Source organism: Schistocerca cancellata, chromosome 3 (assembly GCF_023864275.1).
Source record: "Schistocerca cancellata isolate TAMUIC-IGC-003103 chromosome 3, iqSchCanc2.1, whole genome shotgun sequence".
NCBI lineage: Eukaryota > Metazoa > Arthropoda > Insecta > Orthoptera > Acrididae > Schistocerca > Schistocerca cancellata.
The window spans coordinates 342,520,828-342,535,627 of record NC_064628.1 but is presented as its reverse complement, the minus strand read 5'-3'; the positions used below and the strand labels follow the sequence as shown (position 1 = coordinate 342,535,627).

Below are 14,800 nucleotides of genomic sequence, written 5' to 3'. Positions count from 1 at the left end.
ACCTATAGGGTATTTCTCATTGGCACAAAATCAGGAACGTAAGTAACGTTTCACGGTACACCCAAGGGAAAAAACATTCGTAAACTGTAAATTTGTAATTATACCATTTGTCATTGTTATCAGACTCTGTCCGTCCGTCCGTCTGTTGAGACCCATTTTTCTTAGGAACGGGTAGACGTATCAAGTCGAGATTTGTGTACATATGGTCCCTTGGGGGTATAATAACATTAGCTTGTAAGTCAATGCACTCAAAAGATACAGCCACATATTTTCGTACTCGCAAAATCACTCATCAAAACGTACTTCCCATTGAAGTACAATGATGAAATTTGGCAAGAAGCAAGATTTCACAGTGCAAATTCGGGAATAAAACCGAAAATTGTTAATTTGGAAATACATCACACGAAAAAATATTTCTTTTGTCATTTGTTATTCGACTTCAGAATTAAAACAGTCGATAGTTCTGCATTCAGGCTGACTGGTAAGAATCAAACATCAGGCAAGGAATGACTTTTCGGCTCATATGACGCGTTTCGGAATTTATCCATCAGCAGATATCAAGAAGCGACGTAGATATGGCGTTTCAAGTTGTACGCGAAATAAACATTCACAGACTAAACAAACGTTGACTTTTACCACTGCAACCCAGTCAGCCTGAATGGAGAACTACTGATTATTATAATAATGACTTTATATCACATTTATATTATTAAAGTTAAAACATTCTCGAAAATATTAGCATCCCTGGGATCAATATCTTGCCAGTACCAATGTCGAAAGCAGGCAAAAATGGTCGAGATTCTAGATTCCAAGAACTGATTATATACATAATTAAGTTTTTGCGGATCCCACAGTACGCGAGTCTTACTCGCATCTGTCCTGGTTTTTTTCGGGGGTGGGGGGGGGGGGGAGGTTGGGCTTATCACCTCCAGTTTTTTTATGTACGTTTTTTAGAGTTCCGTTTTCAAGAACTGATTTTTAAGTCTGTCGAAATTAGGATGTTGGTGTTACTGGGAAGCCGACACGCATGTACCCGTATAGAGGCCATGGCGAGATAGGGCCCCTCCAAGGGTGCATAAAAACTGACCGAAAAAAACCACCAGCGAGACGATTTAAAAATTAACCCTGATAGGTACGTGAGTTTTCCCGTCCCATGTGCTATCTTTTGCCTGCGAGAAAAAATCTTTCCCACTGTAACACGCAGTTATCACGACATCATGTCGTCCGAGTAGCATCTTAAAGAAGTGACTACTACCAGAACAAACGTCACATGGGTTGTGTGCTTTAACAGTGAGCTTGGTTCTACAGCTATCGCATTTACACGGCTTAAAGGCGCGTTTACCCCTGTGCATCTTGCCCTAGTCGCCGTGCCAAGCTAACAGCGACACGTGTCTCTCTGCGCCTGCGCACGGTGGCCTATGCGCACAACTCCGAAGCATGCGTGATTTTGCGCCGGTGCATGCGCCTCCTTGCCTCTTCGTGCAACGGCAACATGCGCCTAGTGCGCACAGGTGTAAGCGCAACTTGAAGGTGCGTTTACATCTGTGCGACTTTCTTTGCGCACTAGACGCATGCGGCCGGGCCACAGTGCGCAGAAGCAGGAGTATGGGGGCCAAGGGCAACAGTCGTGCGCATGTCCGCGCTTCTCTCCGTTTATTGGTTTGTTTGACTGTAACTGACAACTGAAAGATTCTGTTTCTTGCACACACTTGCACTAACCATGGCTGATTGGGCTAATGAGAAGCAAACAGACTTTGTGGAGGATTATCGTTACTTTCCCCGTTTGCAGTTCATCAGTTCTGGCGATTATAGAGATAGAATTACGAGGAATGATTGTTTGCGGATCTGACAAATACTATAACATTGCCGGACGCCGTCACCAGAGTTTGCTCGATAAAATCAGCCGACAGCTTTGTCACAGGGCGTCCGATCCTCTTTGTCAGCTTTTAGCCGGAACAAGGAAGTTAGGGTGGTAAGGTTAGAATCTATTCTACATGTACCTCCATACTCTGCGAACCACCGTGAAGTGCATGGCAGAGGGTACGTTATTGTATGAGTTGTTAGGTTTTCTTTCTGTTCTATTCACGTATGGAACACGAGAAGAATGTTTGAATGCCTCTGTGTAGGCTGTAATTATTCTAATCTTGTCCTCACGATACCTATGTGAGCTATGCATAGGGGGTTGCAGTATATTCCTAGAGTCATCTTTTAAAGCTGGTTCTTGAAACTTCGTTAGTATACTTCCTCGGATAGTATCTTCAAGTGTCTGTCAGTTCAGTATATTCAGTATCACTGTAACACTCTCCCACGGCTCAAACAAACTTGTGACCATTTGTGCTGCCCTACTCTCTGCACGTTCAATACGCCCTGTTAGTCCTATCTGGTATGGGCCCCACACACTTGAGCAATATTCTAGAATTGGTCGCACGAGAGATTTGTAAGCAATCTCATTTGTAGACTGATTGCACTCCCACAGTATTCTATCAATAAACCGAAGTCTACCACCTGGCTTTACCCACAACAGAGCCTATGTGATCATTCCATTTCACAACCCTACAAAGTCTAACACCCATTTATTTGTATGGGTCTACCGATTCCAGCTGTGACTCTTTGATATTCTAGCCATAGTCATAGTATACCACGTTATTCTTTTTGTGAAGTGCAGAATTTTACATTTCCGAACATATGAAGCAAGTCGCCAATCTTTGCACCACTTTGAAATCGTATCAAGATCTTACTGGATAGTTATGTAGCTTCTTCCTGACAGTATTTTATTACAGATAACTGCATCACGTGCAAAAAATCTGAGGTTACTATTAATATTTCCCGCATTGTCATTAATATACAGCATGTGCAGCAAGGGTCCCAACACACTTCCCTGGGGCGCACCCGAAGTTACTTCTGGACTCCCCGTCCAAGATACCATGCTGTGTCCTCTCTGCCAAAAAGTCCTTAGTCCAGTCTCAAATTTCACTTGATAGCCCATATGATCCAACTTTTGACAATAAGCGTAGGTGTGGTACTGATTCAAATGCCTTTCGTAAATCAAGAAATACTGCATCTACCTGAGTACCTTCATCCAAAGTTTTTAGTATGTCATGTGAGAAAAGTGCGAGTTGAGTTTCACATGGTCAATGTTTTCGGAATCCACAACGGTTGGCATGGTGGAGGTCATTCTGTTTAAGATACCTCATTATGTTTGAGCTCAGAATATGTTCTAAGATTCTACAACAAATCGATGTCAAAGATATTGGACGATGGTTTTGTGGATAACTCCTACTACCCTTCTTGTAGAAAGGTGTTACCTGTTCTTTCTTCCAACTATCGGACACGGCTTTTTGTTCGAGAGATCTACGATGGACTATAGTTAGAAGAGGGGCTAACTCAGCCAAGGTTTAGTATAGAATCTAATAGGGATTCCGTCGGGTCATGGAGCTTCGTTCAATTTTATTGTGTCTGAAGTAGGTTAGATTTTAACCTGGGTTGGGATGGATACCACGAAGTCTCTGTGACTGGGGACGAGTGCTTTGGCTACCAAAAAGACGCCGAATGCATGTGAATGAGCTATATCTGACCCGGAAAGCCGGCCGATGTGGCCGAGCGGTTCTAGGCGCTACAGTCTGGAACCGCGCGACCGCTACGGTCGCAGGTTCGAATCCTGCCTCGGGCATGGATGTATGTGATGTCCTTAGGTTAGTTAGGTTTAAGTAGTTCTAAGTTCTAGGGGACTGATGACCTCAGCAGTTATAAGTCCCATAGTGCTCAGAGCCATTTGAACCATTTTTGTCTCGGAAAGCAAGTTTTACAAAAACATGAAGAGACAAATGTTCTGATATATGCTCAAGATGATTCGTGGTGACTACGAAAAGTAATATTAAAAACACTCTGTTTTGATATAATTATTTGAAGTTGTGCAGACATACGTCAATTAAACTTCAACGTACGTCACTCAGCATACATGTGAAAGACAAGCATTAAGGGGAGATTTATTATCTTTTGGTTCAAAAAATCGATTTTTTTTAAATTGCACTTTTGGATCCATAAAAGTGTTTAGAATCCACCCCTGAAACGGTTTTTCCGAATACGGAACGGAAATATTTGTTATTCGCGGTTGAGCAAAAATATGCACCTGCCTGAAATCGGCCTTTTTCACGCACCAGTTTTTTTTCTTTCGGAGGACGAGTTATTGTACCGGTGCTTGGGAGGAAACACACAAAATTCAATTGAAAGTTTAAACACGTGTGTTTAGAAGTTAGCCCCCAAGCATTTGCATTCTGGTGCGAAGACTGTGGAGACTGCGACTTTCCTGGCAGTGAGCAGCTTCAACGAAGGGTATTCCACAATTCTGAAGACAATGACAACGATGGACGTCACCCTGGGACTCTATTCGACGCAGGTCGCCAAGTATTCGGACGACCACCGGATTCAAGCGACCGAAAAACGCTTGTGACCGGCCGTTCGAGCGGCTCTGGTGCAGCGCAGGATGGCCCAGATCGAGCAGAGCGCCCTCTATGGGGAAGAGGAAGGACTAGTTTATGGACCCAGAATAGCAGATTGAACGTACGTTGCATAATATTGCATTTATATGTAGTCAAAACTTCAAACGCGTTTTTCTCGAAATCACGTTTTTTTTTTTCCTTTAAATCGCGCGGTATGGCAACTTCAAATCTACTGAACCGATTGGCATGATTCTTTGTTTCCGACGAAGCTAACTAAATTGTCTAGGAGTTGTACCACTTTTATTCCGATCCATCAACTATAAATATTTTTACCTGGCCGACGAAGTCGAAAAATCGATGAAAAAACCCTATTTTTTAATGGCCGCCATTTTGTTTCCTACGGTCCAAATAACTTAGGGGAGGTACAACTCCTAAAGAATCTTACATACTTCGCTAACGTCAACTCAGTTTTGATTTCAGACGAGCCGACTGACCTGTGACATACCGCGCGTAGAGGTCTACATCGAAATTTTGTTTCGCTCCGACGGCACTTCGCCTTTGCTCTTCATTTCCGGTCGAAAAAATTCCAGTTTGTAGAGGAAATATCAATAAACATTTTGATCAAATTTGACCCTGATATCTATAAAACATCCCGAGAAAAAAAATCTCAAAGAACATGCTTTTTTCGGGCCAAAGATAGTAAACCTCCCCTTAAGTTTAGAGTAAAATACTCTGAAAACGTAAAGCGCTAGAAAGTGGTAACACATACACCACATTTGCAAACCACTTCATGTCACGGAATCACCACCCTACTTTTCATCCCCATCGACGCGCAAGTCGCCGAAGTGGCGTCAAATCGAAAGACTTGCACCCGGCGAACGGTCTACCCGACGGGAGGCCTAGTCACACGACCACCCTACTGGCATAAAAACGCCAATAAGCAGTAATACTAAGTTGTAGACACCTAATACCCACCCTACAGCCGGCAAGGGGAGGAGTGATAGTAGCGCGGAGTTCCTGATCACCAGACTTTTGCGCCAATGTCCTGGTTTAAACATCAAACTTCTCCGCAGTGTTTCATACTTCTAGATAAGTTCAAGTACTGTAGTATGAATGGGACAGAGCTCAAATGGTTTAAATCATACCTAACTGGAAGAGCGCAGAAAGTTGAAATGAGCAGTTCACATAATATGCAAAAAACTGGTGATTTCTCAAACTGGGGAACAATCAAGAATGAGGTGCCGCAACGTTCGGTCTTGGGCCCTCTGCTATTCTTAATATATATTAATGACTTGCCATTCTATATTCACGAAGATGCAAAGCTGGTACTTTTTGCCGATGATACACGTATAGCTATCACATCCAACAGACAAGAATCAAAAGGTGAAATCGTAAACGATGTTTTTCAGAAAATCATTAAGTGAAGAAGAATGAGATTTTCACTCTGCAGCGGAGTGCGCGCTGATATGAAACTTCCTGGCAGAGTGAAAATCTCATTCTGGAAACATCCCCCAGGCTGTGGCTAAGCCATGTCTCCGCATATCCTTTCTTTCAGGAGTGGTAGTTCTGCAAGGTTCGCAGGAGAGCTTCTGTAAAGTTTGGAAGGTAGGAGACGAGGTACTGGTAGAAGTACAGCTGTGAGGACGGGGCCTGAGTCCTTCTTGGGTAGCTCAGTTGGTAGAGCACTTGCCCGCGAAAGGCAAAGGTCCCGAGTTCGAGTCTCGGTCCGGGACACAGTTTTAATCTCCCAGGAAGTTTCAAATCATTAAGTGGTTCTCTGCAAATGGGCTCTCAATAAACTTTGACTAAACACAGTACATACAGTTCCACACAGTGAATGGAATGACACCATTAATAAATATAGACTTCGATCAGAAATCGGTAGCCAAGGTAGAATATTCAAAATTTCTAGGTGTATGCATTGATGAGGGATTGAACTGGAAAAGACACACAGAAGATCTGTTGAAACGTTTGAGTTTAGCTACTTATGCTATTAGGGTCATTGCAAATTTTGGCGATTTACATCTCAGTAACTTAGCCTACCACGCCTATTTTCATTCGCTGCTTTCGTATGGCATCATATTCTGGGGTAACTCATCATTGAGTAAAAGAGTGTTCATTGCACAAAAGCGTGTAATCAGAATAATTGCTGGAGCTCATCCAAGATCATCCTGCAGACACTTATTTAAAGAGCTAGTGATCTTCACTGTAGCCTCACAATTTATATATTCACTTATGAAATTTGTTATTAACAATTCGAACGAATTCAAAAGTAATAGCAGTGTACATGGCTACAGCACTAGGAGAAAGGATGATCTTCACTACTCAAGGTTAAATCTAACTTTGGCTCAGTATGAATGGGACAGAGCTCAAATGCTGCCACAAAAGTCTTTGGTCACTTACCTAATAGCATCAAAATTCTGACAGATAGCCGTAAAGCATTTAAAAGGAAATTAAAAAGAATTTCTTAATGCCAACTCCTTCTACTCATTAGATGAATTTTTGGATATAGTTAGTGGGTAATTTGTGTAATGTAATATCTTGTATGACACCTTTTATTAACCTGAGACGTTCCACGTCATTACGAAGTGTCGTATTCATGATCTATCGAACAAGTACTAATCTAATCTAATCTAATCATGAAATTAGGGCATGTGGTATTGTTGACGGTGATCCCATCGGATGGAGATGTTAAGCTTGGCAGCTCTCTTAGTGCTTGCTAGTCGCGAGGAGAAAGCTATGTGCCGACACACTCTCCCTTCTCTCATAATAATGATAATAATCTAAAACACACACACACACGCACACAAATACATACATACCAGTATTGTGTAATGGAGCATGTTGTAAACAAACAAAGCACCCATCTACAACAACCCAGAAAGATCCACTACAGTAACTACAAGCCTCCCCCGTCACATGAAAAAATTATTTTTTGAGGCTATAATTTACGCCTGAAATTTCCGATAAAGATTTCGCCTACCTGTGTTTTCCTACAAACCTGTGATTTGGGTCCATAGATTCCGAACGAAATCCCGTTTATGATATTTTTTATCCTCAGAATGCCACTCAAACTCACTCTTTCTTGGACTTAACTTCTCGCATTCCATATTCCATGGCGAGAACGTCGGTTAATTTGACCAAAGAAAACGAACTGGTTTCAGTTTCACCGATTGTCGTCCGAAGTCTGTACATACGGACGACGAGATGGGCTACAGTGTGACCGCGCATGTAGTGACATTCTGATTTTGAGACGATCGCCCATGTCGGTCGTTGGCAGAATCTACAGATATTGGTGCCACCACTCATGTTCAACAATGGAGTTTTTGCTACTGCTTTACTACGGTATTGTAGACTCTCGGAGGTTGGCGCGCCGTAGCTGAGCTAATTATGCTGTTTGACCGAAGGCTTCCGATTTCTGACAAATGAGGACTTGAATGAAAGTATTTACGCTAGAGTGCCTCAAAGCATTTAATAAAATAACAAGTGAACTGGGAAACAGATCTCACGTATAACACACCATTTAAACGAGAGCTCTGCGTCTTATTTTGAAAAATATGCATCAAATTTTGGTGCCAAATACATACCGTAGCAGAAATGTAAATGCAGCTGAGGTAGTTTACGAAACAGCGGCATTCAGATTCCAGCAGAAAGAGACACAGCATTCCATCTGGGAATTTAGAAGTTTCTTTTTTAAAGTATGTGTTATAAAGTAACTGTAGCATCCCGTCAAAGCAAATTTCAGCTAATTAAAGATAGTAAAAAACTACGTACGTGAGGTTCGGTACGCTTATAGGCGAAGCAGACTGTTCATTTCAGTTATCTTGTCGATAGAACATGAACAGCTGCTACAATTGACTTCGATCATGTAACCAGTAAGTTTGCTTCGCTCAAGCAAGGAAATGGAAAGAAAAATGATGACAAAAACGAAGTTCTTAGAAAGGAATGTTTTCTCAACTCTTAACCCTCTATTGCATGGCTGTTTTTTTAGTACTGTGCATGAATTTCAGTGGGGAAAAAATTATCCTGAGGTAAGGTCTGACACACAAAATACTGTGTAACATGTTGAACATATAAATTTTGATTTAATCTATATTTTAGGTTTGTTGCCAAATGGAAAGAATACGGAAATATTGATTAACTACAGTTACAGTGACATAGAAACATAATCTTTGTTATCATGGATAGGTACTGAAACTGCTTGAATGATGTTGTGGCAAAACTGCCAAACTATTTGATGTGATCCGTGAACAAAACCATTGCGGATTATAAAAAGCATCTCTGTCACTGTCAGCTAGTTACTGTCATTATTCACAACATTTTATCTCCTGTTCATTGTTTCATACTATGCCAGCATAATAAAGTTGCTATCAAATACTGACCAATATTTATTGTGAATGACAGAATAAGTTCAATTTCCCATAGTGGAGATCCCAAAAAACGAAAGGAACGCAAATGGTAACAGTGAAATATAACATTGGAAATAACGAATCTATTGACACATGCACTGGAAACTTGAACCAGAATGGATCAAGACTTACCGCTCAACCCAGGATCACCATCCACAACTTTTGATTTGCTGTAAAACGGCACAATAGTTACAAGCACACAAGATGGGAGTACATCACGTGACACAGAAATGTTAAGGTCCAGCATTCTGGTCTACACGACCTCAGCTTCAATTCACAAAAGTTGAATGCATATTTCAACACATTGGGTGTTTGATAATACTGATAGATTTAATATTATGGTCTTGTATCTGGATTTAGAAGTGGATGATGAAACTGAAGAAACCTTGTCACAGCACAATTATGCTGCACTAAAGGAAGTTCTCATACAGTACTATACACCTTCACCAGAATGGCAATTACAAAAGATTTTTGCAGAAGAACACATCGGCAACAGAACTTCATCACAAGTGCTCAAAGTTTGAGATACATTAGCAAGCCCAGAATTTCTACTTGAACAGTCGTAATGAATATTATGGTTTTGTACACTTCCAGCCATGATCCACACCATCACTGTGGAATAGACAGACTTGCACTGCAAGTTTTAGCAAAGAAGGCAGATACAACTGCAAGCAGCTTAAGTGAGGTTTCCATGTATGCAAAAACTTGCTATGGTCAAGACAAGGATGAAGGAACAGGCAGAGAGGTGAAAGCTGACACCACTGGTCCAGTAATGCACACAAATACTTCCCACCAGCAGCATGCATCAGCCAAGCCACCATGGAGCAACTAACAGCACAAGTGGCGAAACTAAACATGCAAGTAGCCACACACCAGCAGCAGTTACGAAGTAGCAGTTTGAAAAAAAGGAAAACTCCCATGCAACAAGACTTGCTGGAGTGGTGGTGCTGGTGCCATAGGTGTTCCAGCAACTCAACCTGTCAGTACACCCAGTGCTGCAGTTACCCAGATTTCAAAGATGAGCAATTACTCACATTTCAAAGATGGGTGCTAGCACCGTGCTAGCATCCATCAGCAACAACAGAAGCGCCAAGATCAGAGTAGGGTAAGAAGATATTCGAATGCCACATTAGCAGCAGTCAACCAATCACACCGATTGTTATACAGGACTTGTTATCAGACTGATCTTATTGATATGGGTTGAGAAGTCAATGTCTGTCCAAGAGGTGCCAGTGACACATTGACGGCAACAATGGAACATTTACTTACTATGGCAAATGATTCCAGGATCGCTGTTGTTATTGTCGTCTTCAGTCTAAAGACTGGTTTGATGCAGCTCTCCATGCTACTCTATCCTGTGCAAGTTTCTTCATCTCCAACTAACTACTGCACCCAACATACTTCTGAATATGTTTAGTGTATTCATCTCTTGGTCTCCCTCTACGATTTTTACTCTCCGCACTGCCCCCCAATACTAAATTGGTGATCCCTTGATGCCTCAGAATATGTCCTACCAACCGATCCCTTCTTCTAGTCAAGTTGTGCCACAAATTTCTCTTCTCCCCAATTTTAGTCAATACCTCTTCATTAGTTATGTGATCAACCCATCTAATCTTCGGCATTCTTCTGTACACCACATTCTGAGAGCTTCTGTTCTCTTCTTGCCTAAACTATTTATTGTCCATGTTTCACATCCATACATGGCTACACTCCATACAAATACATTCGGAAAAGTCTTCCTGACACTTAAATCTATACTCGATGTTAACAGATTTCTCTTCTTCAGAAACGCTTTCCTTGTCATTGCCAGTCTACATTTTATATCCTCTCTACTTCGACCATCGTCAGTTATTTTGCTCCCCAAATAGCAAAACCCATTTACTACTTTAAGTGTCTGATTTCCTAATCTAATACCCTCAGCATCGCCCGATTTAATTCGACTACTTTCCATTATCCTCGTTTTGCTTTTGTTGATGTTCATCTTATATCCTCCTTTCAAGGCACTGTCTATTCCGTTCAGCTTCCCTTCCAGGTCCTTTGCTGTCTCTGACAGAATTACAATGTCATCGGCAAACCTCAAAGTTTTTATTTCTTCTCCATGGATTTTAATACCTACTCCGAATTTTTCTTTTGTTTTCTTTACTGCTTGCTCAATATACAGACTGAATAACATCGGGGAGAGGCTACAACCCTCTCTCACTCCCTTCCAAACCACTGCTTCCCTTTCATGCCCCTCGACTCCTATAACTGCTTCAAAAATGGTTCAAATGGCTCTGAGCACTATGGGACTTAACATCTGAGGTCATCAGTCCCCTAGAACTTAGAACTACTTAAACCTAACTAACCTAAGGACATCACAGACATCCATGCCCGAGGCAGGATTCGAACCTGCGACCGTAGCGGTCGCGCGGTTCCGGACTGAAGCGCCTAGAACCGCTTGGCCACCACGGCCGGCTCCTATAACTGCCATCTGGTTTCTGTACAAATTGTAAATAGCCTTTCGCTCCCTGTATTTGTCCTTTGGCACCTTCAGAATTTGAAAGAGAGTATTCCAGTCAACATTGTCATAAGCATTCTCTAAGTCTACAAGTGCTAGAAACGTAGGTTTGCCTTTCCTTAATCTATTTTCTAAGGTAAGTCGTAGGGTCAGTATTGCCTCACGTGTTCCAACATTTCTACGGAATCCAAACTGATCTTCCCCGAGGTCGACTTCTACCAGTTTTTCCATTCGTTTGTAAAGAATTCGTGTTAGTGTTTTGCAGCCGTGGCTTATCAAACTGATAGTTCGGTAATTTTCACATCTGTCAACACCTGCTTTCTTTGGGATTGGAATTATTATATTCTTCTTGAAGTCTGAGGGTATTTCTCCTATCTCATACATCTTACTCACCAGATGGAGTTGTGTCAGGGCTGACTCTCCCAAGGCTGTTAGTAGTTCTAATGGAATGTTGTCTACTCCCGGGGCCTTGTTTCGACTTAGGTCTTTCAGTGCTCTGTCAAACTCTTAATGCAGTATCATATCTGCCATTTCATCTTCATCTACATCCTCTTTCATTTCCATAATATTGTCCTCAAGAATTTATAATAACCAAATAAAATCTGTTCTTAATTGTACATCGTACTAAAATCAGTAAACAGCAGCTACCGTAAACACCATGTCGTAGATTTTGTTTTACGTTCAATTTTGTGGAATGTTTATACAATTTGTAATTTATTTACACAATTGTACATTTACTTTAATGTGTGCAATATCTGTTGACTATCTAGCTCATTTAAGTAATATTACTCAATAATGCCGCATTTTTGATACACCTTATCTTACAAATTTAATAAAAATTGTCTATAAAAAATTGCAGTTTGCGGAACGGTAGTTTCTGGGGCGGGGGAAGGAGGCCGCATATTTGGCCGTTCTGCCAAGTGCGCAAGTCACTGCTCTGGACACATATCTATGTCTTACACAGCAATTGCATTTTCGTGGGGGAAACATAAAAGCCAATATCGTAGGCCTACTCTGATTACAGGTATTAAAGGAAAAGTGTTCGGAAAGTCTCTACTAAAAAAGTAACCATTTTAAAGGTACGTACCGAAATTAAACAAGGCATTCTGTTCTGTCTAAACCGTATTCAGAACAGGATTCTACTTATTACGTACAGAAATGGACTTCTAACAAGGGAACCTCCCCATCGCACCCCCCTCAGATCTAGTTATAAGTTGGCACAGTGGATAGGCCTTGAAAAACTGAACACAGATCAATCGAGAAAACAGGAAGAAGTCGTGTGGAACTATGAAAAAATAAGCAAAATATACAAACTGAGTAGTCCATGCGCAAGATAGGCAACAACAAGGAAAGAGCAAGTTCTGGGGTGCCGTGGTCCCGTGGTTAGCGTGAGCAGCTGCGGAACGAGAGGTCCTTGGTTTAAGCTTTCCCTCGGGTGAAAAGTTTAACTTTTTATTTTCAGTTTATGTGACAAACGCTTATGTTTTCATCAGTTTTTTGGGAGTGATTATCACATCCACAAGAAAACCTACATCGGGCAAGGTAGAAGAAGCTTTTTACCCATTCGCCAAGTGTACAAGGTAGGTGAGTCGACAACATATTCCTGTCATGTGACGCACATGCCGTCACCAGTGTCGTATCGAATATATCAGACGTGTTTTCCTGTGGAGGAATCGGTTGACCTATGACCTTGCGATCAAATGTTTTCGGTTCCCATTGGAGAGGCACGTCCTAATAATCGCACGGTTTTGCGGTGCGGTCGCAAAACACAGACACTAAACTTATTACAGTGAACAGAGACGTCAAAGAACGAACGGACAGATCGTAATTTTGCGAAAAAAAGAAAGTAAACTTTTCACCCGAGGGAAGACTTGAACCAAGGACCTCTCATTCCGCAGCTGCTCACGCTAACCACGAAACCACGGCGCTCCTGAGCTCAGATTATCCTTGCTGTTGCTTATGTTGCACATGGACTACTCAGTTTGTATATTTTGCTTATTTTTTCATAGTTACACACAACTTCTTCCTGTTTTCCCGATTGATCTGTGTTTAGTTTTTCAATGCCTATCGAATGTGCCAACTTATAACTAAATCTGAGGGGGTTGCGATGGGGAGGTTCCCTTGTAAGTACCGGTAGCTGATGAATGTATCATAGCAAAAGTGACTGACACGACATTTAAGTTTTCCCGCATTCGGGCCTTGTTTTAGGAGCTGCTTTTTATATTTCACCAATTTTGAACTCAAGCTTACATTGTTCTAACATTTTTATCTGGTGCGTAGGAAATTGTGAATTAAGCTTTGTGTACAGGAGGAATTTCATAACCAAATGCCCGGACTCAGTATTATAAGAATATTTCTTTGCAATGGCTGCTGCAGTTCTTCTAAAAATCCCCTGTTACAGTCGCAAGAGATGTTTCTGACTAATCCAACCGGACGATTTCTGTGTGAGTGCATTAAAATGATTTGGCGCAGTTTATACCGGTCATATTTCTCTATTTCTGACAGTCCAGCGGCGATGTTCAGCTGATTTCACTAGCAGAAGCTACAAAACAGATTGTGCATCACGCCGAGAATTACCGATACTTTTCAAATCCCGGGAGCGTAGGTTCCAAGAAGAGTCAAACAATATATTATTTCCTTTAAAATGTTTCAAGCGAAATGAGAATGCCGGTAAAATAAGAGAAATATAAACCCATACGGAGAATTACCATCAATAATTATTCCCACGCACCATACGTGAGTGGAACAGGATTGGAGGAATTATAGTGGTATTCGTACTCCCCGCCACACATTGTAAGGTGGTTTCCAGAGTATGTACGTAGATCTGGGTTTACACGTGGGTCACTCCGAAAGTTTTCACATTTAATTACATAATTTCGATGAAAAGCAGTCGGTGGCGGCATTCAGTGTAATGATAAGTTACTGTACAGGAGTCGTGCATATTTCACTTCATTCAGTCTAATGTATGTGTCTCTGATTCAACATTTGCTTGGCTACATGTCTTTGTTCGGCAGAGGAAAACCTTACGATGTACGTCAAAACCTGCACAATGTAAGAACTGCCTCCATTAGTAGATCGCCTTTGTGCGACGTCCATCCCTTATCTACTTAAAAGTAAACAAGTACCGGTAGATGCTGAACAGCGGGACACGTACCGAGGCTGCGAACAATGTTCCTTTCCGCCAGAGGGGAAGGCGAAAAACGTTATCACAACAGAAGAGGTAGAAGGGACAAAATCTGAACGGTTTATTTAAGCTCCTCGTGGTACGAATCTGTACTCTAGAAAGGATTTAGTTTACGATCCGTTACACTACTGTTGTCCACGGACTATGGGGCATAACGAGTTTCGTGAGATCACACTCTTTGAGGCGTTCACGCGCGAAAAATGCGTAGAGATTTCAGCAAAGTGCTACGAAACGTGAACCAATACGATGCGAGAACGATATTTACGTCACA

The 14,800-nt window shown here is 41.6% G+C and overlaps 1 non-coding gene across 1 annotated transcript; it reads left to right on the top strand.

Annotated features, from left to right (window-relative positions):
* The first annotated feature begins 6,098 nt into the window (after nt 1-6,098).
* Trnas-cga (transfer RNA serine (anticodon CGA)) lies at nt 6,099-6,172 on the top strand. The gene has a single exon. It is a non-coding gene; the product is annotated as a tRNA-Ser (tRNA).
* The last annotated feature ends 8,628 nt before the right edge of the window (nt 6,173-14,800 follow it).